The following is a 26,896-nucleotide window of genomic DNA, read 5'->3' on the forward strand; positions in this document are numbered from 1 at the left end:
AAAAAAATTAGGAAAAAATCGAAAAAAATCGGAAAAAATCGGAAAAAAAATCGGAAAAAAAATCGGAAAAAAAATCGGGAAAAATCGAAAAAAAATCGGAAAAAATCGGGAAAAATTGGAGAAAAAAAATCGGAAAAAATCGGGAAAAATAGGGAAAAATAGGAAAAAATCGGAAAAAATCGGGAAAAAATCGAAAAAAATCGAAAAAAAATCGGCAGAAAATCGGGAAAAATTGGAAAAAATCGGGAAAAATTGGAAAAAAAAAATCGGAAAAAATCGGGAAAAATCGGGAAAATAATCGGAAAAAAATCGGAAAAAAATCTGGAAAAATCGGAAAAAAAATTCGGAAAAAATCGGAAAAAATCGGAAAAAAATTCGGATAAAAAATCGGAAAAAAATCGGAAAAAAATCTGGAAAAATCGAAAAAAAAAATCGGGAAAAATCGGAAAAAAAAATCGGAAAAAATCGGGAAAAAAAATCGGAAAAAATCGGAAGAAAATCGGGAAAAATTGGGAAAAAAAATCAGAAAAAATCGGAAAAAAAATCGGAAGAAATTCGGGAAAAATCGGAAAAAAAATTAGGAAAAAATCGAAAAAAATCGGAAAAAAATCGGAAAAAATCGGAAAAAAAATCGGAAAAAAAATCGGGAAAAATCGAAAAAAAATCGGAAAAAATCGGGAAAAATTGGAGAAAAAAAATCGGAAAAAATCGGGAAAAAAATCGGATAAAAAATCGGAAAAAAAATGGAAAAAAATCTGGAAAAATCGGAAAAAAAAATCGGAAAAAATCGAAAAAAATCGGAAAAAAATCGGAAAAAATTGGAAAAAATCGGAAAAAAAATCGGAAAAAAATAGGAAAAATCGGAAAAAAAATCGGATAAAAAATTGGAAAAAAATCGGAAAAAAATCGGGAAAAATCGGAAAAAAAACGGAAAAAATCGGAAAAAAAATCGGAAAAAATTCGGGAAAAATCGGAAAAAAAATTCGGAAAAAATCGAAAAAAATCGGAAAAAAAATCGGGAAAAATCGGATAAAAAATCGGAAAAAATCGGGAAAAATCGGAAAAAATTGGAAAAAATCGGGAAAAAATCGGAAAAAATCGAAAAAAAATCGGAAGAAAATCGGGAAAAATTGGAAAAAAATCGGGAAAAATCGGAAAAAAAACGGAAAAAATCGGAAAAAAAATCGGAAAAAATTCGGGAAAAATCGGAAAAAAAATTCGGAAAAAATCGAAAAAAATCGGAAAAAAAATCGGGAAAAAAATCGGATAAAAAATCGGAAAAAATCGGGAAAAATCGGAAAAAATTGGAAAAAATCGGGAAAAAATCGGAAAAAATCGAAAAAAAAATCGGAAGAAAATCGGGAAAAATTGGAAAAAAATCGGGAAAAATTGGAAAAAAAAAATCGGAAAAAATCGGGAAAAATCGGGAAAATAATCGGAAAAAAATCGGAAAAAAATCTGGAAAAATCGGAAAAAAAATTCGGAAAAAATCGAAAAAAATCGGAAGAAAATCGGGAAAAATTGGAGAAAAAAATCGGAAAAAATCGGGAAAAATCGGGAAAATAATCGGAAAAAAATCGGAAAAAATCGGAAAAAAAATCGGATAAAAAATCAGAAAAAAATCGGAAAAAAATCTGGAAAAATCGGGAAAAAAAATCGGGAAAAATCGGGAAAATAATCGGAAAAAAATCGGGAAAAATCGGATAAAAAATCGGAAAAAAATCGGAAAAAAAATCGGGAAAAATCGGAAAAGAATCGGAAAAAATTGGAAAAAATCGGAAAAAAATCGGGAAAAATCGGGAAAAATCGGCAAAAAAATCGGAAAAAAATCGGAAAAAAATCGGAAAAAAATCTGGAAAAATCGGGAAAAAAAATCGGGAAAAATCGGAAAAATCGGGAAAAAAAATCGGGAAAAATCGGAAAAAAAAATCGGGAAAAATCAGAAAAAAAATTAGGAAAAAATCGAAAAAAATCGGAAAAAAATCGGAAAAAATCGGAAAAAAAATCGGAAAAAATCGGGAAAAATTGGAGAAAAAAAATCGGAAAAAATCGGGAAAAATAGGGAAAAATAGGAAAAAATCGGAAAAAATCGGGAAAAAATCGAAAAAAATCGAAAAAAAATCGGCAGAAAATCGGGAAAAATTGGAAAAAATCGGGAAAAATTGGAAAAAAAAAATCGGAAAAAATCGGGAAAAATCGGGAAAATAATCGGAAAAAAATCGGAAAAAAATCTGGAAAAATCGGAAAAAAAATTCGGAAAAAATCGGAAAAAATCGGAAAAAAATTCGGATAAAAAATCGGAAAAAAATCGGAAAAAAATCTGGAAAAATCGAAAAAAAAAATCGGGAAAAATCGGAAAAAAAAATCGGAAAAAATCGGGAAAAAAAATCGGAAAAAATCGGAAGAAAATCGGGAAAAATTGGGAAAAAAAATCAGAAAAAATCGGAAAAAAAATCGGAAGAAATTCGGGAAAAATCGGAAAAAAAATTAGGAAAAAATCGAAAAAAATCGGAAAAAAATCGGAAAAAATCGGAAAAAAAATCGGAAAAAAAATCGGGAAAAATCGAAAAAAAATCGGAAAAAATCGGGAAAAATTGGAGAAAAAAAATCGGAAAAAATCGGGAAAAAAATCGGATAAAAAATCGGAAAAAAAATGGAAAAAAATCTGGAAAAATCGGAAAAAAAAATCGGAAAAAATCGAAAAAAATCGGAAAAAAATCGGAAAAAATTGGAAAAAATCGGAAAAAAAATCGGAAAAAAATAGGAAAAATCGGAAAAAAAATCGGATAAAAAATTGGAAAAAAATCGGAAAAAAATCGGGAAAAATCGGAAAAAAAACGGAAAAAATCGGAAAAAAAATCGGAAAAAATTCGGGAAAAATCGGAAAAAAAATTCGGAAAAAATCGGAAAAAAAATCGGGAAAAATCGGATAAAAAATCGGAAAAAATCGGGAAAAATCGGAAAAAATTGGAAAAAATCGGGAAAAAATCGGAAAAAATCGAAAAAAAATCGGAAGAAAATCGGGAAAAATTGGAAAAAAATCGGGAAAAATCGGAAAAAAAACGGAAAAAATCGGAAAAAAAATCGGAAAAAATTCGGGAAAAATCGGAAAAAAAAATCGGAAAAAATCGAAAAAAATCGGAAAAAAAATCGGGAAAAATCGGATAAAAAATCGGAAAAAATCGGGAAAAATCGGAAAAAATTGGAAAAAATCGGGAAAAAATCGGAAAAAATCGAAAAAAAATCGGAAGAAAATCGGGAAAAATTTGAAAAAAATCGGGAAAAATTGGAAAAAAAAAATCGGAAAAAATCGGGAAAAATCGGGAAAATAATCGGAAAAAAATCGGAAAAAAATCTGGAAAAATCGGAAAAAAAATTCGGAAAAAATCGAAAAAAATCGGAAAAAAATCGGGAAAAATCGGGAAAAATCGGAAAAAATTCGGGAAAATTCGGGAAAAATCGGGAAAAAAAATCGGAAAAAATCAGAAAAAAAAATCGGAAAAAATTGGAAAAAATCGGGAAAAATCGAAAAAAAAATCGGAAGAAAATCGGGAAAAATTGGAGAAAAAAATCGGAAAAAATCGGGAAAAATCGGGAAAATAATCGGAAAAAAATCGGAAAAAATCGGAAAAAAAATCGGATAAAAAATCAGAAAAAAATCGGAAAAAAATCTGGAAAAATCGGGAAAAAAAATCGGGAAAAATCGGGAAAATAATCGGAAAAAAATCGGGAAAAATCGGATAAAAAATCGGAAAAAAATCGGAAAAAAAATCGGGAAAAATCGGAAAAGAATCGGAAAAAATTGGAAAAAATCGGAAAAAAATCGGGAAAAATCGGGAAAAATCGGCAAAAAAATCGGAAAAAAATCGGAAAAAATCGGAAAAAAAATCGGATAAAAAATCGGAAAAAAATCGGAAAAAAATCTGGAAAAATCGGGAAAAAAAATCGGGAAAAATCGGAAAAAAAAATCGGGAAAAATCAGAAAAAAAATTAGGAAAAAATCGAAAAAAATCGGAAAAAAATCGGAAAAAATCGGAAAAAAAATCGGAAAAAAAATCGGAAAAAAAATCGGGAAAAATCGAAAAAAAATCGGAAAAAATCGGGAAAAATTGGAGAAAAAAAATCGGAAAAAATCGGGAAAAATCGGGAAAAATAGGAAAAAATCGGAAAAAATCGGGAAAAAATCGGAAAAAATTGGAAAAAAAAAATCGGAAAAAATCGGGAAAAATTGGAAAAAAATCGGGAAAAATTGGAAAAAAAAAATCGGAAAAAATCGGGAAAAATCGGAAAAAAATCGGAAAAAAATCTGGAAAAATCGGAAAAAAAAATCGGGAAAAATCGGAAAAAAAAATCGGGAAAAATCGGAAAAAAAATTAGGAAAAAATCGAAAAAAATCGGAAAAAAATCGGAAAAAATCGGAAAAAAAATCGGAAAAAAAATCGGAAAAAAAATCGGGAAAAATCGAAAAAAAATCGGAAAAAATCGGGAAAAATTGGAGAAAAAAAATCGGAAAAAATCGGGAAAAATCGGGAAAAATAGGAAAAAATCGGAAAAAATCGGGAAAAAATCGGAAAAAATCGAAAAAAAATCGGCAGAAAATCGGGAAAAATTGGAAAAAAATCGGGAAAAATTGGAGAAAAAAAAATCGGAAAAAATCGGGAAAAATCGGGAAAATAATCGGAAAAAAATCTGGAAAAATCGGAAAAAAAAATCGGAAAAAATCGGAAAAATCGGAAATAAAATCGGATAAAAAATCGGAAAAAAATCGGAAAAAAATCTGGAAAAATCGGAAGAAAAAAATCGGGAAAAAAAATCGGAAAAAATCGAAAAAAAATCGGAAGAAAATCGGGAAAAATTGGGAAAAAAAATCAGAAAAAATCGGAAAAAAAATCGGAAGAAATTCGGGAAAAATCGGAAAAAAAATTAGGAAAAAATCGAAAAAAATCGGAAAAAAAATCGGGAAAAATCGGATAAAAAATCGGAAAAAATCGGAAAAAATTGGAAAAAATCGGAAAAAAAATCGGAAAAAAATAGGAAAAATCGGAAAAAAAATCGGAAAAAAATCGGAAAAAATCGGAAAAAAAATCGGAAAAAAAATCGGAAAAAAAATCGGGAAAAATCGAAAAAAAATCGGAAAAAAATCGGGAAAAATTGGGAAAAAAATCAGAAAAAATCGGAAAAAAAATCGGAAGAAATTCGGGAAAAATCGGAAAAAAAATTAGGAAAAAATCGAAAAAAATCGGAAAAAAATCGGAAAAAATCGGAAAAAAATTCGGAAAAAAAATCGGAAAAAAAATCGGGAAAAATCGAAAAAAAATCGGAAAAAATCGTGAAAAATTGGAGAAAAAAAATCGGAAAAAATCGGGAAAAATAGGGAAAAATAGGAAAAAATCGGAAAAAATCGGGAAAAAATCGGAAAAAATCGAAAAAAAATCGGCAGAAAATCGGGAAAAATTGGAAAAAAATCGGGAAAAATTGGAAAAAAAAAATCGGAAAAAATCGAAAAAAAATCGGAAGAAAATCGGGAAAAATTGGGAAAAAAAATCAGAAAAAATCGGAAAAAAAATCGGAAGAAATTCGGGAAAAATCGGAAAAAAAATTAGGAAAAAATCGAAAAAAATCGGAAAAAAATCGGAAAAAATCGGAAAAAAAATCGGAAAAAAAATCGGAAAAAAAATCGGGAAAAATCGAAAAAAAATCGGAAAAAATCGGGAAAAATTGGAGAAAAAAAATCGGAAAAAATCGGGAAAAAAATCGGATAAAAAATCGGAAAAAAAATGGAAAAAAATCGGAAAAAATCGGAAAAAAAAATCGGAAAAAATCGAAAAAAATCGGAAAAAAATCGGAAAAAATTGGAAAAAATCGGAAAAAAAATCGGAAAAAAATAGGAAAAATCGGAAAAAAAATCGGATAAAAAATTGGAAAAAAATCGGAAAAAAATCGGGAAAAATCGGAAAAAAAACGGAAAAAATCGGAAAAAAAATCGGAAAAAATTCGGGAAAAATCGGAAAAAAAATTCGGAAAAAATCGAAAAAAATCGGAAAAAAAATCGGGAAAAATCGGATAAAAAATCGGAAAAAATCGGGAAAAATCGGAAAAAATTGGAAAAAATCGGGAAAAAATCGGAAAAAATCGAAAAAAAATCGGAAGAAAATCGGGAAAAATTGGAAAAAAATCGGGAAAAATTGGAAAAAAAAAATCGGAAAAAATCGGGAAAAATCGGGAAAATAATCGGAAAAAAATCGGAAAAAAATCTGGAAAAATCGGAAAAAAAATTCGGAAAAAATCGAAAAAAATCGGAAAAAAATCGGGAAAAATCGGGAAAAATCGGAAAAAATTCGGGAAAATTCGGGAAAAATCGGGAAAAAAAATCGGAAAAAATCAGAAAAAAAAATCGGAAAAAATTGGAAAAAATCGGGAAAAATCGAAAAAAAAATCGGAAGAAAATCGGGAAAAATTGGAGAAAAAAATCGGAAAAAATCGGGAAAAATCGGGAAAATAATCGGAAAAAAATCGGAAAAAATCTGAAAAAAAATCGGATAAAAAATCAGAAAAAAATCGGAAAAAAATCTGGAAAAATCGGTAAAAAAAAATCGGGAAAAATCGGGAAAATAATCGGAAAAAAATCGGAAAAAATCGGAAAAAAATCGGATAAAAAATCGGAAAAAAATCGGAAAAAAATCTGGAAAAATCGGAAAAAAAATTCGAGAAAAATCGGAAAAAAAAATCGGAAAAAATCGGGAAAAAAATCGGATAAAAAATCGGAAAAAAATCGGAAAAAAATCTGGAAAAATCGGAAAAAAAAATCGGAAAAAATCGGGAAAAATCGGAAAAAATTCGGGAAAATTCGGGAAAAATCGGAAAAAAAATCGGAAAAAATCAGAAAAAAAATCGGAAAAAATCGGAAAAAATCGGGAAAAATCGAAAAAAAAATCGGAAGAAAATCGGGAAAAATTGGAGAAAAAAAATCGGAAAAAAATCGGGAAAAATCGGAAAATAAATTCGGAAAAAATCGGAAAAAAAATCGGAAAAAATCGAAAAAAAATCGGAAAAAATCGGAAAAAAATCGGAAAAAATTGGAAAAAATCGGAAAAAAAATCGGAAAAAAAATCGGATAAAAAATTGGAAAAAAATCGGAAAAAAATCGGGAAAAATCGGAAAAAAAATCGGAAAAAATCGGAAAAAACATCGGAAAAAAATCGGGAAAAATCGGAAAAAAAATTCGGAAAAAATCGAAAAAAATCGGAAAAAAAATCGGGAAAAATCGGATAAAAAATCGGAAAAAATCGGGAAAAATCGGGAAAAATCGGAAAAAATCGGAAAAAATCGGAAACAATCGGGAAAAAATCGGAAAAAATCGAAAAAAAATCGGAAGAAAATCGGGAAAAATTGGAAAAAAATCGGGAAAAATTGGAGAAAAAAAAATCGGAAAAAATCGGGAAAAATCGGGAAAAAAATCGGAAAAAAATCGGGAAAAATTGGAAAAAAAAAATCGGAAAAAATCGGGAAAAATCGGGAAAATAATCGGAAAAAAATCGGAAAAAAATCAGGAAAAATCGGAAAAAAAATTCGGAAAAAATCGAAAAAAATCGGAAAAAAATCGGGAAAAATCGGGAAAAATCGGAAAAAATTCGGGAAAATTCGGGAAATATCGGGGAAAAAAATCGGAAAAAATCAGAAAAAAAAATCGGAAAAAATTGGAAAAAATCGGGAAAAATCGAAAAAAAAATCGGAAGAAAATCGGGAAAAATTGGAGAAAAAAATCGGAAAAAATCGGGAAAAATCGGGAAAATAATCGGAAAAAAATCGGAAAAAATCGGAAAAAAAATCGGATAAAAAATCGGAAAAAAATCGGAAAAAAATCTGGAAAAATCGGAAAAAAAAATCGAGAAAAATCGGAAAAAAAAATCGGAAAAAATCGGGAAAAAAATCGGATAAAAAATCGGAAAAAAATCGGAAAAAATAGTAAAAAAAATCGGATAAAAAATCGGAAAAAGATCGGAAAAAAATCTGGAAAAATCGGGAAAAAAAATCGGGAAAAATCGGGAAAATAATCGGAAAAAAATCGGAAAAAATCGGAAAAAAATCGGATAAAAAATCGGAAAAAAATCGGAAAAAAATCTGGAAAAATCGGGAAAAAAAATCGGGAAAAATCGGGAAAATAATCGGAAAAAAATCGGAAAAAATCGGAAAAAAAATCGGATAAAAAATCGGAAAAAAATCGGAAGAAAATCTGGAAAAATCGGGAAAAAAAATCGGGAAAAATCGGGAAAATAATCGGAAAAAAATCGGAAAAAATCGGAAAAAAAATCGGATAAAAAATCGAAAAAAATCGGAAAAAAATCGGGAAAAATCGGGAAAAATCGGAAAAAATTCGGGAAAATTCGGGAAAAATCGGGAAAAAAAATCGGAAAAAATCAGAAAAAAAAATCGGAAAAAATTGGAAAAAATCGGGAAAAATCGAAAAAAAAATCGGAAGAAAATCGGGAAAAATTGGAGAAAAAAATCGGAAAAAATCGGGAAAAATCGGGAAAATAATCGGAAAAAAATCGGAAAAAATCGGAAAAAAAATCGGATAAAAAATCGGAAAAAAATCGGAAAAAAATCTGGAAAAATCGGGAAAAAAAATCGGGAAAAATCGGGAAAATAATCGGAAAAAAATCGGAAAAAATCGGAAAAAAAATCGGATAAAAAATCGGAAAAAAATCGGAAAAAAATCTGGAAAAATCGGAAAAAAAATCGAGAAAAATCGGAAAAAAAATCGGAAAAAATCGGGAAAAAAATCGGATAAAAAATCGGAAAAAAATCGGAAAAAAATCTGGAAAAATCGGAAAAAAAAAATCGGAAAAAATCGAAAAAAATCGGAAAAAAATCGGGAAAAATCGGGAAAAATCGGAAAAAATTCGGGAAAATTCGGGAAAAATCGGAAAAAAAATCGGAAAAAATCAGAAAAAAAATCGGAAGAAATCGGAAAAAATCGGGAAAAATCGAAAAAAAAATCGGAAGAAAATCGGGAAAAATTGGAGAAAAAAAATCGGAAAAAAATCGGGAAAAATCGGAAAATAAATTCGGAAAAAATCGGAAAAAAAATCGGAAAAAATCGAAAAAAAATCGGAAAAAATCGGAAAAAAATCGGAAAAATTGGAAAAAATCGGCAAAAAAATCGGAAAAAAATAGGAAAAATCGGAAAAAAAATCGGAAAAAAATCGGGAAAAATCGGAAAATAAATTCGGAAAAAATCGGAAAAAAAATCGGAAAAAATCGAAAAAAAATCGGAAAAAATCGGGAAAAAATCGGAAAAAATTGGAAAAAAAAAATCGGAAAAAATCGGGAAAAATTGGAAAAAAATCGGGAAAAATTGGAAAAAAAAAATCGGAAAAAATCGGGAAAAATCGGAAAAAAATCGGAAAAAAATCTGGAAAAATCGGAAAAAAAAATCGGGAAAAATCGGAAAAAAAAATCGGGAAAAATCGGAAAAAAAATTAGGAAAAAATCGAAAAAAATCGGAAAAAAATCGGAAAAAATCGGAAAAAAAATCGGAAAAAAAATCGGAAAAAAAATCGGGAAAAATCGAAAAAAAATCGGAAAAAATCGGGAAAAATTGGAGAAAAAAAATCGGAAAAAATCGGGAAAAATCGGGAAAAATAGGAAAAAATCGGAAAAAATCGGGAAAAAATCGGAAAAAATCGAAAAAAAATCGGCAGAAAATCGGGAAAAATTGGAAAAAAATCGGGAAAAATTGGAGAAAAAAAAATCGGAAAAAATCGGGAAAAATCGGGAAAATAATCGGAAAAAAATCTGGAAAAATCGGAAAAAAAAATCGGAAAAAATCGGAAAAATCGGAAATAAAATCGGATAAAAAATCGGAAAAAAATCGGAAAAAAATCTGGAAAAATCGGAAGAAAAAAATCGGGAAAAAAAATCGGAAAAAATCGAAAAAAAATCGGAAGAAAATCGGGAAAAATTGGGAAAAAAAATCAGAAAAAATCGGAAAAAAAATCGGAAGAAATTCGGGAAAAATCGGAAAAAAAATTAGGAAAAAATCGAAAAAAATCGGAAAAAAAATCGGGAAAAATCGGATAAAAAATCGGAAAAAATCGGAAAAAATTGGAAAAAATCGGAAAAAAAATCGGAAAAAAATAGGAAAAATCGGAAAAAAAATCGGAAAAAAATCGGAAAAAATCGGAAAAAAAATCGGAAAAAAAATCGGAAAAAAAATCGGGAAAAATCGAAAAAAAATCGGAAAAAAATCGGGAAAAATTGGGAAAAAAATCAGAAAAAATCGGAAAAAAAATCGGAAGAAATTCGGGAAAAATCGGAAAAAAAATTAGGAAAAAATCGAAAAAAATCGGAAAAAAATCGGAAAAAATCGGAAAAAAATTCGGAAAAAAAATCGGAAAAAAAATCGGGAAAAATCGAAAAAAAATCGGAAAAAATCGTGAAAAATTGGAGAAAAAAAATCGGAAAAAATCGGGAAAAATAGGGAAAAATAGGAAAAAATCGGAAAAAATCGGGAAAAAATCGGAAAAAATCGAAAAAAAATCGGCAGAAAATCGGGAAAAATTGGAAAAAAATCGGGAAAAATTGGAAAAAAAAAATCGGAAAAAATCGAAAAAAAATCGGAAGAAAATCGGGAAAAATTGGGAAAAAAAATCAGAAAAAATCGGAAAAAAAATCGGAAGAAATTCGGGAAAAATCGGAAAAAAAATTAGGAAAAAATCGAAAAAAATCGGAAAAAAATCGGAAAAAATCGGAAAAAAAATCGGAAAAAAAATCGGAAAAAAAATCGGGAAAAATCGAAAAAAAATCGGAAAAATCGGGAAAAATTGGAGAAAAAAAATCGGAAAAAATCGGGAAAAAAATCGGATAAAAAATCGGAAAAAAAATGGAAAAAAATCGGAAAAAATCGGAAAAAAAAATCGGAAAAAATCGAAAAAAATCGGAAAAAAATCGGAAAAAATTGGAAAAAATCGGAAAAAAAATCGGAAAAAAATAGGAAAAATCGGAAAAAAAATCGGATAAAAAATTGGAAAAAAATCGGAAAAAAATCGGGAAAAATCGGAAAAAAAACGGAAAAAATCGGAAAAAAAATCGGAAAAAATTCGGGAAAAATCGGAAAAAAAATTCGGAAAAAATCGAAAAAAATCGGAAAAAAAATCGGGAAAAATCGGATAAAAAATCGGAAAAAATCGGGAAAAATCGGAAAAAATTGGAAAAAATCGGGAAAAAATCGGAAAAAATCGAAAAAAAATCGGAAGAAAATCGGGAAAAATTGGAAAAAAATCGGGAAAAATTGGAAAAAAAAAATCGGAAAAAATCGGGAAAAATCGGGAAAATAATCGGAAAAAAATCGGAAAAAAATCTGGAAAAATCGGAAAAAAAATTCGGAAAAAATCGAAAAAAATCGGAAAAAAATCGGGAAAAATCGGGAAAAATCGGAAAAAATTCGGGAAAATTCGGGAAAAATCGGGAAAAAAAATCGGAAAAAATCAGAAAAAAAAATCGGAAAAAATTGGAAAAAATCGGGAAAAATCGAAAAAAAAATCGGAAGAAAATCGGGAAAAATTGGAGAAAAAAATCGGAAAAAATCGGGAAAAATCGGGAAAATAATCGGAAAAAAATCGGAAAAAATCTGAAAAAAAATCGGATAAAAAATCAGAAAAAAATCGGAAAAAAATCTGGAAAAATCGGTAAAAAAAAATCGGGAAAAATCGGGAAAATAATCGGAAAAAAATCGGAAAAAATCGGAAAAAAATCGGATAAAAAATCGGAAAAAAATCGGAAAAAAATCTGGAAAAATCGGAAAAAAAATTCGAGAAAAATCGGAAAAAAAAATCGGAAAAAATCGGGAAAAAAATCGGATAAAAAATCGGAAAAAAATCGGAAAAAAATCTGGAAAAATCGGAAAAAAAAATCGGAAAAAATCGGGAAAAATCGGAAAAAATTCGGGAAAATTCGGGAAAAATCGGAAAAAAAATCGGAAAAAATCAGAAAAAAAATCGGAAAAAATCGGAAAAAATCGGGAAAAATCGAAAAAAAAATCGGAAGAAAATCGGGAAAAATTGGAGAAAAAAAATCGGAAAAAAATCGGGAAAAATCGGAAAATAAATTCGGAAAAAATCGGAAAAAAAATCGGAAAAAATCGAAAAAAAATCGGAAAAAATCGGAAAAAAATCGGAAAAAATTGGAAAAAATCGGAAAAAAAATCGGAAAAAAAATCGGATAAAAAATTGGAAAAAAATCGGAAAAAAATCGGGAAAAATCGGAAAAAAAATCGGAAAAAATCGGAAAAAAAATCGGAAAAAAATCGGGAAAAATCGGAAAAAAAATTCGGAAAAAATCGAAAAAAATCGGAAAAAAAATCGGGAAAAATCGGATAAAAAATCGGAAAAAAATCGGGAAAAATCGGGAAAAATCGGAAAAAATCGGAAAAAATCGGAAACAATCGGGAAAAAATCGGAAAAAATCGAAAAAAAATCGGAAGAAAATCGGGAAAAATTGGAAAAAAATCGGGAAAAATTGGAGAAAAAAAAATCGGAAAAAATCGGGAAAAATCGGGAAAAAAATCGGAAAAAAATCGGGAAAAATTGGAAAAAAAAAATCGGAAAAAATCGGGAAAAATCGGGAAAATAATCGGAAAAAAATCGGAAAAAAATCAGGAAAAATCGGAAAAAAAATTCGGAAAAAATCGAAAAAAATCGGAAAAAAATCGGGAAAAATCGGGAAAAATCGGAAAAAATTCGGGAAAATTCGGGAAATATCGGGGAAAAAAATCGGAAAAAATCAGAAAAAAAAATCGGAAAAAATTGGAAAAAATCGGGAAAAATCGAAAAAAAAATCGGAAGAAAATCGGGAAAAATTGGAGAAAAAAATCGGAAAAAATCGGGAAAAATCGGGAAAATAATCGGAAAAAAATCGGAAAAAATCGGAAAAAAAATCGGATAAAAAATCGGAAAAAAATCGGAAAAAAATCTGGAAAAATCGGAAAAAAAAATCGAGAAAAATCGGAAAAAAAAATCGGAAAAAATCGGGAAAAAAATCGGATAAAAAATCGGAAAAAAATCGGAAAAAATAGTAAAAAAAATCGGATAAAAAATCGGAAAAAGATCGGAAAAAAATCTGGAAAAATCGGGAAAAAAAATCGGGAAAAATCGGGAAAATAATCGGAAAAAAATCGGAAAAAATCGGAAAAAAATCGGATAAAAAATCGGAAAAAAATCGGAAAAAAATCTGGAAAAATCGGGAAAAAAAATCGGGAAAAATCGGGAAAATAATCGGAAAAAAATCGGAAAAAATCGGAAAAAAAATCGGATAAAAAATCGGAAAAAAATCGGAAGAAAATCTGGAAAAATCGGGAAAAAAAATCGGGAAAAATCGGGAAAATAATCGGAAAAAAATCGGAAAAAATCGGAAAAAAAATCGGATAAAAAATCGAAAAAAATCGGAAAAAAATCGGGAAAAATCGGGAAAAATCGGAAAAAATTCGGGAAAATTCGGGAAAAATCGGGAAAAAAAATCGGAAAAAATCAGAAAAAAAAATCGGAAAAAATTGGAAAAAATCGGGAAAAATCGAAAAAAAAATCGGAAGAAAATCGGGAAAAATTGGAGAAAAAAATCGGAAAAAATCGGGAAAAATCGGGAAAATAATCGGAAAAAAATCGGAAAAAATCGGAAAAAAAATCGGATAAAAAATCGGAAAAAAATCGGAAAAAAATCTGGAAAAATCGGGAAAAAAAATCGGGAAAAATCGGGAAAATAATCGGAAAAAAATCGGAAAAAATCGGAAAAAAAATCGGATAAAAAATCGGAAAAAAATCGGAAAAAAATCTGGAAAAATCGGAAAAAAAATCGAGAAAAATCGGAAAAAAAATCGGAAAAAATCGGGAAAAAAATCGGATAAAAAATCGGAAAAAAATCGGAAAAAAATCTGGAAAAATCGGAAAAAAAAAATCGGAAAAAATCGAAAAAAATCGGAAAAAAATCGGGAAAAATCGGGAAAAATCGGAAAAAATTCGGGAAAATTCGGGAAAAATCGGAAAAAAAATCGGAAAAAATCAGAAAAAAAATCGGAAGAAATCGGAAAAAATCGGGAAAAATCGAAAAAAAAATCGGAAGAAAATCGGGAAAAATTGGAGAAAAAAAATCGGAAAAAAATCGGGAAAAATCGGAAAATAAATTCGGAAAAAATCGGAAAAAAAATCGGAAAAAATCGAAAAAAAATCGGAAAAAATCGGAAAAAAATCGGAAAAATTGGAAAAAATCGGCAAAAAAATCGGAAAAAAATAGGAAAAATCGGAAAAAAAAACGGATAAAAAATCGGAAAAAAATCGGAAAAAAATCGGGAAAAATCGGAAAAAAAATCGGAAAAAATCGGAAAAAAAATCGGAAAAAAATCGGGAAAAATCGGAAAAAAAATTCGGAAAAAATCGAAAAAAATCGGAAAAAAAATCGGGAAAAAAAATCGGAAAAATCTAGAAAAAAAATCTAGAAAAAAATCTAGAAAAACATCTAGAAAAAAAATCTAGAAAAAAAATCTAGAAAAAAAATCTAGAAAAAAATCTTTAAAAAAAATCTAGAAAAAAAATCTAGAAAAAAATCTAGAAAAAAATCTAGAAAAAGATCTAAAAAAAAAATCTAGAAAAAAAATCTAGAAAAAAAATCTAGAAAAAAATCTAGAAAAACATCTAGAAAAAAAATCTAGAAAAACATCTAGAAAAACATCTAGAAAAACATCTAGAAAAAAAATCTAGAAAAAAAATCTAGAAAAAAATCAACAAAAAAAATCTAGAAAAAAAATCTAGAAAAAAATCTAGAAAAAAATCTAGAAAAAAAATCTAGAAAAAAAATCTAGAAAAAAAATCTAGAAAAAAATCTAGAAAAAAATCTAAAAAAAAAATATAGGAAAAAATGTAGAAAAAAAATGTAGAAAAAAAATCTAGAAAAAAAGTTAGAAAAAAAATCTAGAAAAAAAATCTAGAAGAAAATCTAGAAAAACATCTAGAAAAACATGTAGAAAAAAAATCTAGAATAAAAATCTAGAAAAAAAAAATTAAAAAAAATCTAGAAAAAAAATCTAGAAAAAAAATCTAGAAAAAAATCTAGAAAAAAATCTAGAAAAAAAATCTAGAAAAAAAATCTAGAAAAAAAATCTAGAAAAAAATCTAGAAAAACATCTAGAAAAAAAATCTAGAAAAAAAATCTAGAAAAAAATCTAGAAAAACATATAGAAAAAAAATCTAGAATAAAAATCTAGAAAAAAATCTAAAAAAAAAATCTAGAAAAAAATCTAAAAAAAAAATCTAGGCAAAAATCTAAAAAAAAAATATAGAAAAAAATGTAGAAAAAAAATGTAGAAAAAAAATCTAGAAAGAAAGTTAGAAAAAAAAATCTAGAAAAAAAATCTAGAAAAAACTCTAGAAAAACATCTAGAAAAACATCTAGAAAAAAAATCTAGAAAAACATCTAGAAAAACATCTAGAAAAAAAATCTAGAATAAAAATCTAGAATAAAAATCTAGAAAAAAATCAAAAAAAAAAAATCTAGAAAAAAAATCTAGAAAAAAATCTAGAAAAAAATCTAAAAAAAATATATAGGAAAAAATGTAGAAAAAAAATGTAGAAAAAAAATCTAGAAAAAAAGTTAGAAAAAAAATCTAGAAAAAAAATCTAGAAGAAAATCTAGAAAAACATGTAGAAAAACATGTAGAAAAAAAATCTAGAAAAACATCTAGAAAAACATCTAGAAAAAAAATCTAGAATAAAAATCTAGAAAAAAATCAAAAAAAAAAAATCTAGAAAAAAAATCTAGAAAAAAATCTAGAAAAAAATGTAGAAAAAAATCTAGAAAAAAAGTTAGAAAAAAAATCTAGAAAAAAATCTAGAAAAAAATCTAGAAAAAAAATCTAGAAAAAAAATCTAGAAAAGAAATCTAGAAAAAAATCTAGAAAAAAAATCTAGAAAAAAATCTAGAAAAAAATCTAGAAAAAAAATCTAGAAAAAAAATCTAGAAAAAAAATCTAGAAAAAAATCTAGAAAAAAAATCTAGAAAAAAATCTAGAAAAACATCTAGAAAAACATCTAGAAAAAAAATCTAGAAAAAAAATCTAGAAAAAAATCAAAAAAAAAAATCTAGAAAAAAAATCTAGAAAAAAATCTAGAAAAAAATCTAGAAAAAAAATCTAGAAAAAAAATCTAGAAAAAAAATCTAGAAAAAAATCTAGAAAAAAATCTAGAAAAAAAATCTAGAAAAAAATCTAAAAAAAAAATCTTGAAAAAAAATCTAGAAAAAAAATCTAGAAAAAAATCTAGAAAAAAATCTAGAAAAAAAATCTAGAAAAAAATCTATAAAAAAATCTAGAAAAAAATGTAGAAAAAAATCTAGAAAAAAAGTTAGAAAAAAAATCTAGAAAAAAAATCTAGAAAAAAATCTAGAAAAACATCTTAGAAAAACATCTAGAAAAAAAATCTAGAAAAAAAATCTAGAAAAAAATCAAAAAAAAAAATCTAGAAAAAAAATCTAGAAAAAAATCTAGAAAAAAAATCTAGAAAAAAAATCTAGAAAAAAATCTAGAAAAAAATCTAGAAAAAAAATCTAGAAAAAAATCTAAAAAAAAAATCTAGAAAAAAAATCTAGAAAAAAAATCTAGAAAAAAAATCTAGAAAAAAATCTAGAAAAACATCTAGAAAAAAAATCTAGAAAAAAAATCTAGAAAAAAATCTAGAAAATAATCTAGAAAAAAAATCTAGAAAAAAATCTAAAAAAAAAATCTAGAAAAAAAATGTAGAAAAAAAATCTAGAAAAAAATCTAGAAAAACATCTAGAAAAAAAATCTAGAAAAAAAATCTAGAAAAAAATCTAGAAAAACATCTAGAAAAACATCTAGAAAAAAAATCTAGAATAAAAATCTAGAAAAAAATCTAAAAAAAAAAATCTAGAAAAAAAATCTAGAAAAAAATCTAGAAAAAAATCTAGAAAAACATCTAGAAAAAAAATCTAGAAAAAAAATCTAGAAAAAAATCTAGAAAAAAATCTAGAAAAACATCTAGAAAAAAAATCTAGAAATAAAATCTTGAAAAAAATCTAGAAAAACATCTAGAAAAACATCTAGAAAAAAAATCTAGAAAAAAAATCTAGAAAAAAATCTAGAAAAACATCTAGAAAAACATCTAGAAAAAAAATCTAGAATAAAAATCTAGAAAAAAATCAAAAAAAAAAATCTAGAAAAAAAATCTAGAAAAAAATCTAGAAAAACATCTAGAAAAAAAATCTAGAAAAAAAATCTAGAAAAAAATCTAGAAAAAAATCTAGAATAAAAATCTAGAAAAAAATCAAAAAAAAAAAATCTAGAAAAAAAATCTAGAAAAAAATGTAGAAAAAAATCTAGAAAAAAAGTTGGAAAAAAATCTAGAAAAAAAATCTAGAAAAAAATCTAGAAAAACATCTAGAAAAACATCTAGAAAAAAAATCTAGAAAAAAAATCTAGAAAAAAATCTAGAAAAAAATCTAGAAAAAAAATCTAGAAAAAAATCTAGAAAAAAATCTAGAAAAAAAATCTAGAAAAAAAATCTAGAAAAAAAATCTAGAAAAAAATCTAGAAAAAAATCTAGAAAAAAAATCTAGAAAAAAATCTAAAAAAAAAATCTAGAAAAGATCTCTAGAAAAAAAATCGAAAAAAAAAATCTAGAAAAAAAATCTAGAAAAAAAATCTAGAAAAAAATCTAGAAAAACATCTAGAAAAAAAATCTAGAAAAAAAATCTAGAAAAAAATCTAGAAAAAAATCTAGAAAAAAAATCTAGAAAAAAATCTAAAAAAAAAATCTAGAAAAAAAATCTAGGAAAAAAATCTAGAAAAAAAATCTAGAAAAAAATCTAGAAAAAAATCTAGAAAAAAAATCTAGAAAAAAAATCTAGAAAAAAAATCTAGAAAAAAATCTAGAAAAAAAATCTAGAAAAAAATCTAGAAAAACATCTAGAAAAACATCTAGAAAAAAAATCTAGAAAAAAAATCTAGAAAAAAATCAAAAAAAAAAATCTAGAAAAAAAATCTAGAAAAAAATCTAGAAAAAAATCTAGAAAAAAAATCTAGAAAAAAAATCTAGAAAAAAAATCTAGAAAAAAATCTAGAAAAAAATCTAGAAAAAAAATCTAGAAAAAAATCTAAAAAAAAAATCTAGAAAAAAAATCTAGAAAAAAAATCTAGAAAAAAATCTAGAAAAAAATCTAGAAAAAAAATCTAGAAAAAAATCTATAAAAAAATCTAGAAAAAAATGTAGAAAAAAATCTAGAAAAAAAGTTAGAAAAAAAATCTAGAAAAAAAATCTAGAAAAAAATCTAGAAAAACATCTTAGAAAAACATCTAGAAAAAAAATCTAGAAAAAAAATCTAGAAAAAAATCAAAAAAAAAAATCTAGAAAAAAAATCTAGAAAAAAATCTAGAAAAAAAATCTAGAAAAAAATCTAAAAAAAAAATCTAGAAAAAAAATCTAGAAAGAAAATCTAGAAAAAAAATCTAGAAAAAAAATCTAGAAAAAAATCTAGAAAAAAATCTAGAAAAAAAATCTAGAAAAAAATCTAAAAAAAAAATCTAGAAAAAAAATCTAGAAAAAAAATCTAGAAAAAAAATCTAGAAAAAAATCTAGAAAAACATCTAGAAAAAAAATCTAGAAAAAAAATCTAGAAAAAAATCTAGAAAATAATCTAGAAAAAAAATCTAGAAAAAAATCTAAAAAAAAAATCTAGAAAAAAAATGTAGAAAAAAAATCTAGAAAAAAATCTAGAAAAACATCTAGAAAAAAAATCTAGAAAAAAAATCTAGAAAAAAATCTAGAAAAACATCTAGAAAAACATCTAGAAAAAAAATCTAGAATAAAAATCTAGAAAAAAATCTAAAAAAAAAAATCTAGAAAAAAAATCTAGAAAAAAATCTAGAAAAAAATCTAGAAAAACATCTAGAAAAAAAATCTAGAAAAAAAATCTAGAAAAAAATCTAGAAAAAAATCTAGAAAAACATCTAGAAAAAAAATCTAGAAATAAAATCTTGAAAAAAATCTAGAAAAACATCTAGAAAAACATCTAGAAAAAAAATCTAGAAAAAAAATCTAGAAAAAAATCTAGAAAAACATCTAGAAAAACATCTAGAAAAAAAATCTAGAATAAAAATCTAGAAAAAAATCAAAAAAAAAAATCTAGAAAAAAAATCTAGAAAAAAATCTAGAAAAAACATCTAGAAAAAAAATCTAGAAAAAAAATCTAGAAAAAAATCTAGAAAAAAATCTAGAATAAAAATCTAGAAAAAAATCAAAAAAAAAAAATCTAGAAAAAAAATCTAGAAAAAAATGTAGAAAAAAATCTAGAAAAAAAGTTGGAAAAAAATCTAGAAAAAAAATCTAGAAAAAAATCTAGAAAAACATCTAGAAAAACATCTAGAAAAAAAATCTAGAAAAAAAATCTAGAAAAAAATCTAGAAAAAAATCTAGAAAAAAAATCTAGAAAAAAATCTAGAAAAAAATCTAGAAAAAAAATCTAGAAAAAAAATCTAGAAAAAAAATCTAGAAAAAAATCTAGAAAAAAATCTAGAAAAAAAATCTAGAAAAAAATCTAAAAAAAAAATCTAGAAAAGAAATCTAGAAAAAAAATCTAAAAAAAAAATCTAGAAAAAAAATCTAGAAAAAAAATCTAGAAAAAAATCTAGAAAAACATCTAGAAAAAAAATCTAGAAAAAAAATCTAGAAAAAAATCTAGAAAAAAATCTAGAAAAAAAATCTAGAAAAAAATCTAAAAAAAAAATCTAGAAAAAAAATCTAGAAAAAAAATCTAGAAAAAAATCTAGAAAAACATCTAGAAAAAAAATCTAGAAAAAAATTCTAGAAAAAAATCTAGAAAAACATCTAGAAAAACATCTATAAAAAAAATCTAGAATAAAAATCTAGAAAAAAATCAAAAAAAAAAAATCTAGAAAAAAAATCTAGAAAAAAATCTAGAAAAAAATCTAGAAAAAAAATCTAGAAAAAAATCTAGAAAAAAATCTAGAAAAAAAATCTAGAAAACAATCTAGAAAACAATCTAGAAAAAAATCTAGAAAAAAATCTAGAAAAAAAATCTAGAAAAAAATCTAAAAAAAAAATCTAGAAAAAAAATCTAGAAAAAAAATCTAGAAAAAAAATCTAGAAAAAAATCTAGAAAAACATCTAGAAAAACATCTAGAAAAAAAATCTAGAATAAAAATCTAGAAAAAAATCAAAAAAAAAAATCTAGAAAAAAAATCTAGAAAAAAATCTAGAAAAAAAATCTAGAAAACAATCTAGAAAAAAATCTAGAAAAAAAAATCTAGAAAAAAATCTAGAAAAAAAATCTAGAAAAAAAATCTAGAAAAAAATCTAAAAAAAAAATCTAGAAAAAAATCTAGAAAAAAAATCTAGAAAAAAATCTAAAAAAAAAATCTAGACAAAAATCTAAAAAAAATATATAGAAAAAAATGTAGAAAAAAAATCTAGAAAAAAAATCTAGAAAAAAAGTTAGAAAAAAAATCTAGAAAAAAAATCTAGAAAACAATCTAGAAAAAAATCTAGAAAAAAAAATCTAGAAAACAATCTAGAAAAAAATCTAGAAAAAAAAATCTAGAAAAAAAATCTAGAAAAAAAATGTAGAAAAAAATGTAGAAAAAAATGTAGAAAAAAAATGTAGAATAAAAATCTAGAAAAAAATCAAAAAAAAAATCTAGAAAAAAAATCTAGAAAAAAAATCTAGAAAAAAATCTAGAAAAAAATCTAGAAAAAAAATCTAGAAAAAAATCTAAAAAAAAAATCTAGAAAAAAAATCTAGAAAAAAAATCTAGAAAAAAATCTAGAAAAACATCTAGAAAAAAAATCTAGAAAAAAAATCTAGAAAAAAATCTAGAAAAACATCTAGAAAAACATCTATAAAAAAAATCTAGAATAAAAATCTAGAAAAAAATCAAAAAAAAAAAATCTAGAAAAAAAATCTAGAAAAAAATCTAGAAAAAAATCTAGAAAAAAATCTAGAAAAAAAATCTAGAAAACAATCTAGAAAACAATCTAGAAAAAAATCTAGAAAAAAATCTAGAAAAAAAATCTAGAAAAAAATCTAAAAAAAAAATCTAGAAAAAAAATCTAGAAAAAAAATCTAGAAAAAAAATCTAGAAAAAAATCTAGAAAAACATCTAGAAAAACATCTAGAAAAAAAATCTAGAATAAAAATCTAGAAAAAAATCAAAAAAAAAAATCTAGAAAAAAAATCTAGAAAAAAATCTAGAAAAAAAATCTAGAAAACAATCTAGAAAAAAATCTAGAAAAAAAAATCTAGAAAAAAATCTAGAAACAAATCTAGAAAAAAAATCTAGAAAAAAATCTAGAAAAAAAATCTAGAAAAAAAATCTAGAAAAAAATCTAAAAAAAAAATCTAGAAAAAAATCTAGAAAAAAAATCTAGAAAAAAATCTAAAAAAAAAATCTAGACAAAAATCTAAAAAAAATACATAGAAAAAAATGTAGAAAAAAAATCTAGAAAAAAAATCTAGAAAAAAAGTTAGAAAAAAAATCTAGAAAAAAAATCTAGAAAAAATCTAGAAAAAAATCTAGAAAAAAAAATCTAGAAAACAATCTAGAAAAAAATCTAGAAAAAAAAATCTAGAAAACAATCTAGAAAAAAATCTAGAAAAAAAAATCTAGAAAAAAAATCTAGAAAAAAAATGTAGAAAAAAATGTAGAAAAAAATGTAGAAAAAAAATCTAGAATAAAAATCTAGAAAAAAATCAAAAAAAAAATCTAGAAAAAAAATCTAGAAAAAAAATCTAGAAAAAAATCTAGAAAAAAATCTAGAAAAAAAATCTAGAAAAAAATCTAAAAAAAAAATCTAGAAAAAAAATCTAGAAAAAAATCTAAAAAAAAAATCTAGAAAAAAAATCTAGAAAAAAAATCTAGAAAAAAATCTAGAAAAACATCTAGAAAAAAAATCTAGAAAAAAAATCTAGAAAAAAATCTAGAAAAACATCTAGAAAAACATCTATAAAAAAAATCTAGAATAAAAATCTAGAAAAAAATCAAAAAAAAAAAATCTAGAAAAAAAATCTAGAAAAAAATCTAGAAAAAAATCTAGAAAAAAAATCTAGAAAAAAATCTAGAAAAAAATCTAGAAAAAAAATCTAGAAAACAATCTAGAAAACAATCTAGAAAAAAATCTAGAAAAAAATCTAGAAAAAAAATCTAGAAAAAAATCTAAAAAAAAAATCTAGAAAAAAAATCTAGAAAAAAAATCTAGAAAAAAAATCTAGAAAAAAATCTAGAAAAACATCTAGAAAAACATCTAGAAAAAAAATCTAGAATAAAAATCTAGAAAAAAATCAAAAAAAAAAATCTAGAAAAAAAATCTAGAAAAAAATCTAGAAAAAAAATCTAGAAAACAATCTAGAAAAAAATCTAGAAAAGAAAATCTAGAAAAAAATCTAGAAACAAATCTAGAAAAAAAATCTAGAAAAAAATCTAGAAAAAAAATCTAGAAAAAAAATCTAGAAAAAAATCTAAAAAAAAAATCTAGAAAAAAATCTAGAAAAAAAATCTAGAAAAAAATCTAAAAAAAAAATCTAGACAAAAATCTAAAAAAAATATATAGAAAAAAATGTAGAAAAAAAATCTAGAAAAAAAATCTAGAAAAAAAGTTAGAAAAAAAATCTAGAAAAAAAATCTAGAAAAAATCTAGAAAAAAATCTAGAAAAAAAAATCTAGAAAACAATCTAGAAAAAAATCTAGAAAAAAAAATCTAGAAAACAATCTAGAAAAAAATCTAGAAAAAAAAATCTAGAAAAAAAATCTAGAAAAAAAATGTAGAAAAAAATGTAGAAAAAAATGTAGAAAAAAAATCTAGAATAAAAATCTAGAAAAAAATCAAAAAAAAAATCTAGAAAAAAAATCTAGAAAAAAAATCTAGAAAAAAAATCTAGAAAAAAATCTAGAAAAAAATCTAGAAAAAAAATCTAGAAAAAAATCTAAAAAAAAAATCTAGAAAAAAAATCTAGAAAAAAAATCTAGAAAAAAATCTAGAAAAACATCTAGAAAAAAAATCTAGAAAAAAAATCTAGAAAAAAATCTAGAAAAACATCTAGAAAAACATCTATAAAAAAAATCTAGAATAAAAATCTAGAAAAAAATAAAAAAAAAAAAAATCTAGAAAAAAAATCTAGAAAAAAATCTAGAAAAAAATCTAGAAAAAAAATCTAGAAAAAAATCTAAAAAAAAAATCTAGAAAAAAAATCTAGAAAAAAAATCTAGAAAAAAAATCTAGAAAAAAATCTAGAAAACAATCTAGAAAAAAATCTAGAAAAAAAAATCTAGAAAAAAATCTAGAAACAAATCTAGAAAAAAAATCTAGAAAAAAATCTAGAAAAAAAATCTAGAAAAAAAATCTAGAAAAAAATCTAAAAAAAAAATCTAGAAAAAAATCTAGAAAAAAAATCTAGAAAAAAATCTAAAAAAAAAATCTAGACAAAAATCTAAAAAAAATATATAGAAAAAAATGTAGAAAAAAAATCTAGAAAAAAAATCTAGAAAAAGAGTTAGAAAAAAAATCTAGAAAAAAAATCTAGAAAAAATCTAGAAAAAAATCTAGAAAAAAAAATCTAGAAAACAATCTAGAAAAAAATCTAGAAAAAAAAATCTAGAAAACAATCTAGAAAAAAATCTAGAAAAAAAAATCTAGAAAAAAAATCTAGAAAAAAATCTAGAAAAAAATCTAGAAAAAAAATCTAGAAAAAAAATCTAGAAAAAAAATCTAGAAAAAAAAATCTAGAAAAAAAATCTAGAAAAAAAATGTAGAAAAAAATGTAGAAAAAAATGTAGAAAAAAAATCTAGAATAAAAATCTAGAAAAAAATCAAAAAAAAAATCTAGAAAAAAAATCTAGAAAAAAAATCTAGAAAAAAATCTAGAAAAAAATCTAGAAAAAAAATCTAGAAAAAAATCTAAAAAAAAAATCTAGAAAAAAAATCTAGAAAAAAAATCTAGAAAAAAATCTAGAAAAACATCTAGAAAAAAAATCTAGAAAAAAAATCTAGAAAAAAATCTAGAAAAACATCTAGAAAAACATCTATAAAAAAAATCTAGAATAAAAATCTAGAAAAAAATCAAAAAAAAAAAATCTAGAAAAAAAATCTAGAAAAAAATCTAGAAAAAAATCTAGAAAAAAAATCTAGAAAAAAATCTAAAAAAAAAATCTAGAAAAAAAATCTAGAAAAAAAATCTAGAAAAAAAATCTAGAAAAAAATCTAGAAAACAATCTAGAAAAAAATCTAGAAAAAAAAATCTAGAAAAAAATCTAGAAACAAATCTAGAAAAAAAATCTAGAAAAAAATCTAGAAAAAAAATCTAGAAAAAAATCTAGAAAACAATCTAGAAAAAAATCTAGAAAAAAAAATCTAGAAAAAAATCTAGAAACAAATCTAGAAAAAAAATCTAGAAAAAAATCTAGAAAAAAAATCTAGAAAAAAAATCTAGAAAAAAATCTAAAAAAAAAATCTAGAAAAAAATCTAGAAAAAAAATCTAGAAAAAAATCTAAAAAAAAAATCTAGACAAAAATCTAAAAAAAATATATAGAAAAAAATCTAGAAAAAAAATCTAGAAAAAAAATCTAGAAAAAGAGTTAGAAAAAAAATCTAGAAAAAAAATCTAGAAAAAATCTAGAAAAAAATCTAGAAAAAAAAATCTAGAAAACAATCTAGAAAAAAATCTAGAAAAAAAAATCTAGAAAACAATCTAGAAAAAAATCTAGAAAAAAAAATCTAGAAAAAAAATCTAGAAAAAAATCTAGAAAAAAATCTAGAAAAAAAATCTAGAAAAAAAATCTAGAAAAAAAATCTAGAAAAAAATCTAGAAAAAAATCTAGAAAAAAAATCTAGAAAAAAATCTAAAAAAAAAATCTAGAAAAAAAATCTAGAAAAAAAATCTAAAAAAAAAATCTAGAAAAAAAATCTAGAAAAAAAATCTAGAAAAAAATCTAGAAAAACATCTAGAAAAAAAATCTAGAAAAAAAATCTAGAAAAAAATCTAGAAAAAAATCTAGAAAAAAAATCTAGAAAAAAATCTAAAAAAAAAATCTAGAAAAAAAATCTAGAAAAAAAATCTAGAAAAAAATCTAGAAAAACATCTAGAAAAAAAATCTAGAAAAAAAATCTAGAAAAAAATCTAGAAAAACATCTAGAAAAACATCTATAAAAAAAATCTAGAATAAAAATCTAGAAAAAAATCAAAAAAAAAAAATCTAGAAAAAAAATCTAGAAAAAAATCTAGAAAAAAATCTAGAAAAAAAATCTAGAAAAAAATCTAGAAAAAAATCTAGAAAAAAAATCTAGAAAACAATCTAGAAAACAATCTAGAAAAAAATCTAGAAAAAAATCTAGAAAAAAAATCTAGAAAAAAATCTAAAAAAAAAATCTAGAAAAAAAATCTAGAAAAAAAATCTAGAAAAAAAATCTAGAAAAAAATCTAGAAAAACATCTAGAAAAACATCTAGAAAAAAAATCTAGAATAAAAATCTAGAAAAAAATCAAAAAAAAAAATCTAGAAAAAAAATCTAGAAAAAAATCTAGAAAAAAAATCTAGAAAACAATCTAGAAAAAAATCTAGAAAAAAAAATCTAGAAAAAAATCTAGAAACAAATCTAGAAAAAAAATCTAGAAAAAAATCTAGAAAAAAAATCTAGAAAAAAAATCTAGAAAAAAATCTAAAAAAAAAATCTAGAAAAAAATCTAGAAAAAAAATCTAGAAAAAAATCTAAAAAAAAAATCTAGACAAAAATCTAAAAAAAATATATAGAAAAAAATGTAGAAAAAAAATCTAGAAAAAAAATCTAGAAAAAAAGTTAGAAAAAAAATCTAGAAAAAAAATCTAGAAAAAATCTAGAAAAAAATCTAGAAAAAAAAATCTAGAAAACAATCTAGAAAAAAATCTAGAAAAAAAAATCTAGAAAACAATCTAGAAAAAAATCTAGAAAAAAAAATCTAGAAAAAAAATCTAGAAAAAAAATGTAGAAAAAAATGTAGAAAAAAATGTAGAAAAAAAATCTAGAAAAAAAATCTAGAAAAAAATCTAGAAAACAATCTAGAAAAAAATCTAGAAAAAAAAATCTAGAAAAAAATCTAGAAACAAATCTAGAAAAAAAATCTAGAAAAAAATCTAGAAAAAAAATCTAGAAAAAAAATCTAGAAAAAAATCTAAAAAAAAAATCTAGAAAAAAATCTAGAAAAAAAATCTAGAAAAAAATCTAAAAAAAAAATCTAGACAAAAATCTAAAAAAAATATATAGAAAAAAATGTAGAAAAAAAATCTAGAAAAAAAATCTAGAAAAAGAGTTAGAAAAAAAATCTAGAAAAAAAATCTAGAAAAAATCTAGAAAAAAATCTAGAAAAAAAAATCTAGAAAACAATCTAGAAAAAAATCTAGAAAAAAAAATCTAGAAAACAATCTAGAAAAAAATCTAGAAAAAAAAATCTAGAAAAAAAATCTAGAAAAAAAATGTAGAAAAAAATGTAGAAAAAAATGTAGAAAAAAAATCTAGAATAAAAATCTAGAAAAAAATAAAAAAAAAACATCTAGAAAAAAAATCTAGAAAAAAATCAAAAAAAAAAATCTAGAAAAAAATCTAGAAAAACATCTAGAAAAACATCTAGAAAAAAAATCTAGAAAAAAAATCTAGAAAAAAATCACAAAAAAAAATCTAGAAAAAAAATCTAGAAAAAAATCTAGAAAAAAAATCTAGAAAACAATCTAGAAAAAAATCTAGAAAAAAAAATCTAGAAAAAAATCTAGAAACAAATCTAGAAAAAAAATCTAGAAAAAAATCTAGAAAAAAAATCTAGAAAAAAAATCTAGAAAAAAATCTAAAAAAAACAT

The sequence above is a fragment of the Oncorhynchus mykiss genome, chromosome 5, assembly GCF_057628025.1.
Source record: "Oncorhynchus mykiss isolate SJ-2025 chromosome 5, ASM5762802v1, whole genome shotgun sequence".
Lineage (NCBI taxonomy): Eukaryota > Metazoa > Chordata > Actinopteri > Salmoniformes > Salmonidae > Oncorhynchus > Oncorhynchus mykiss.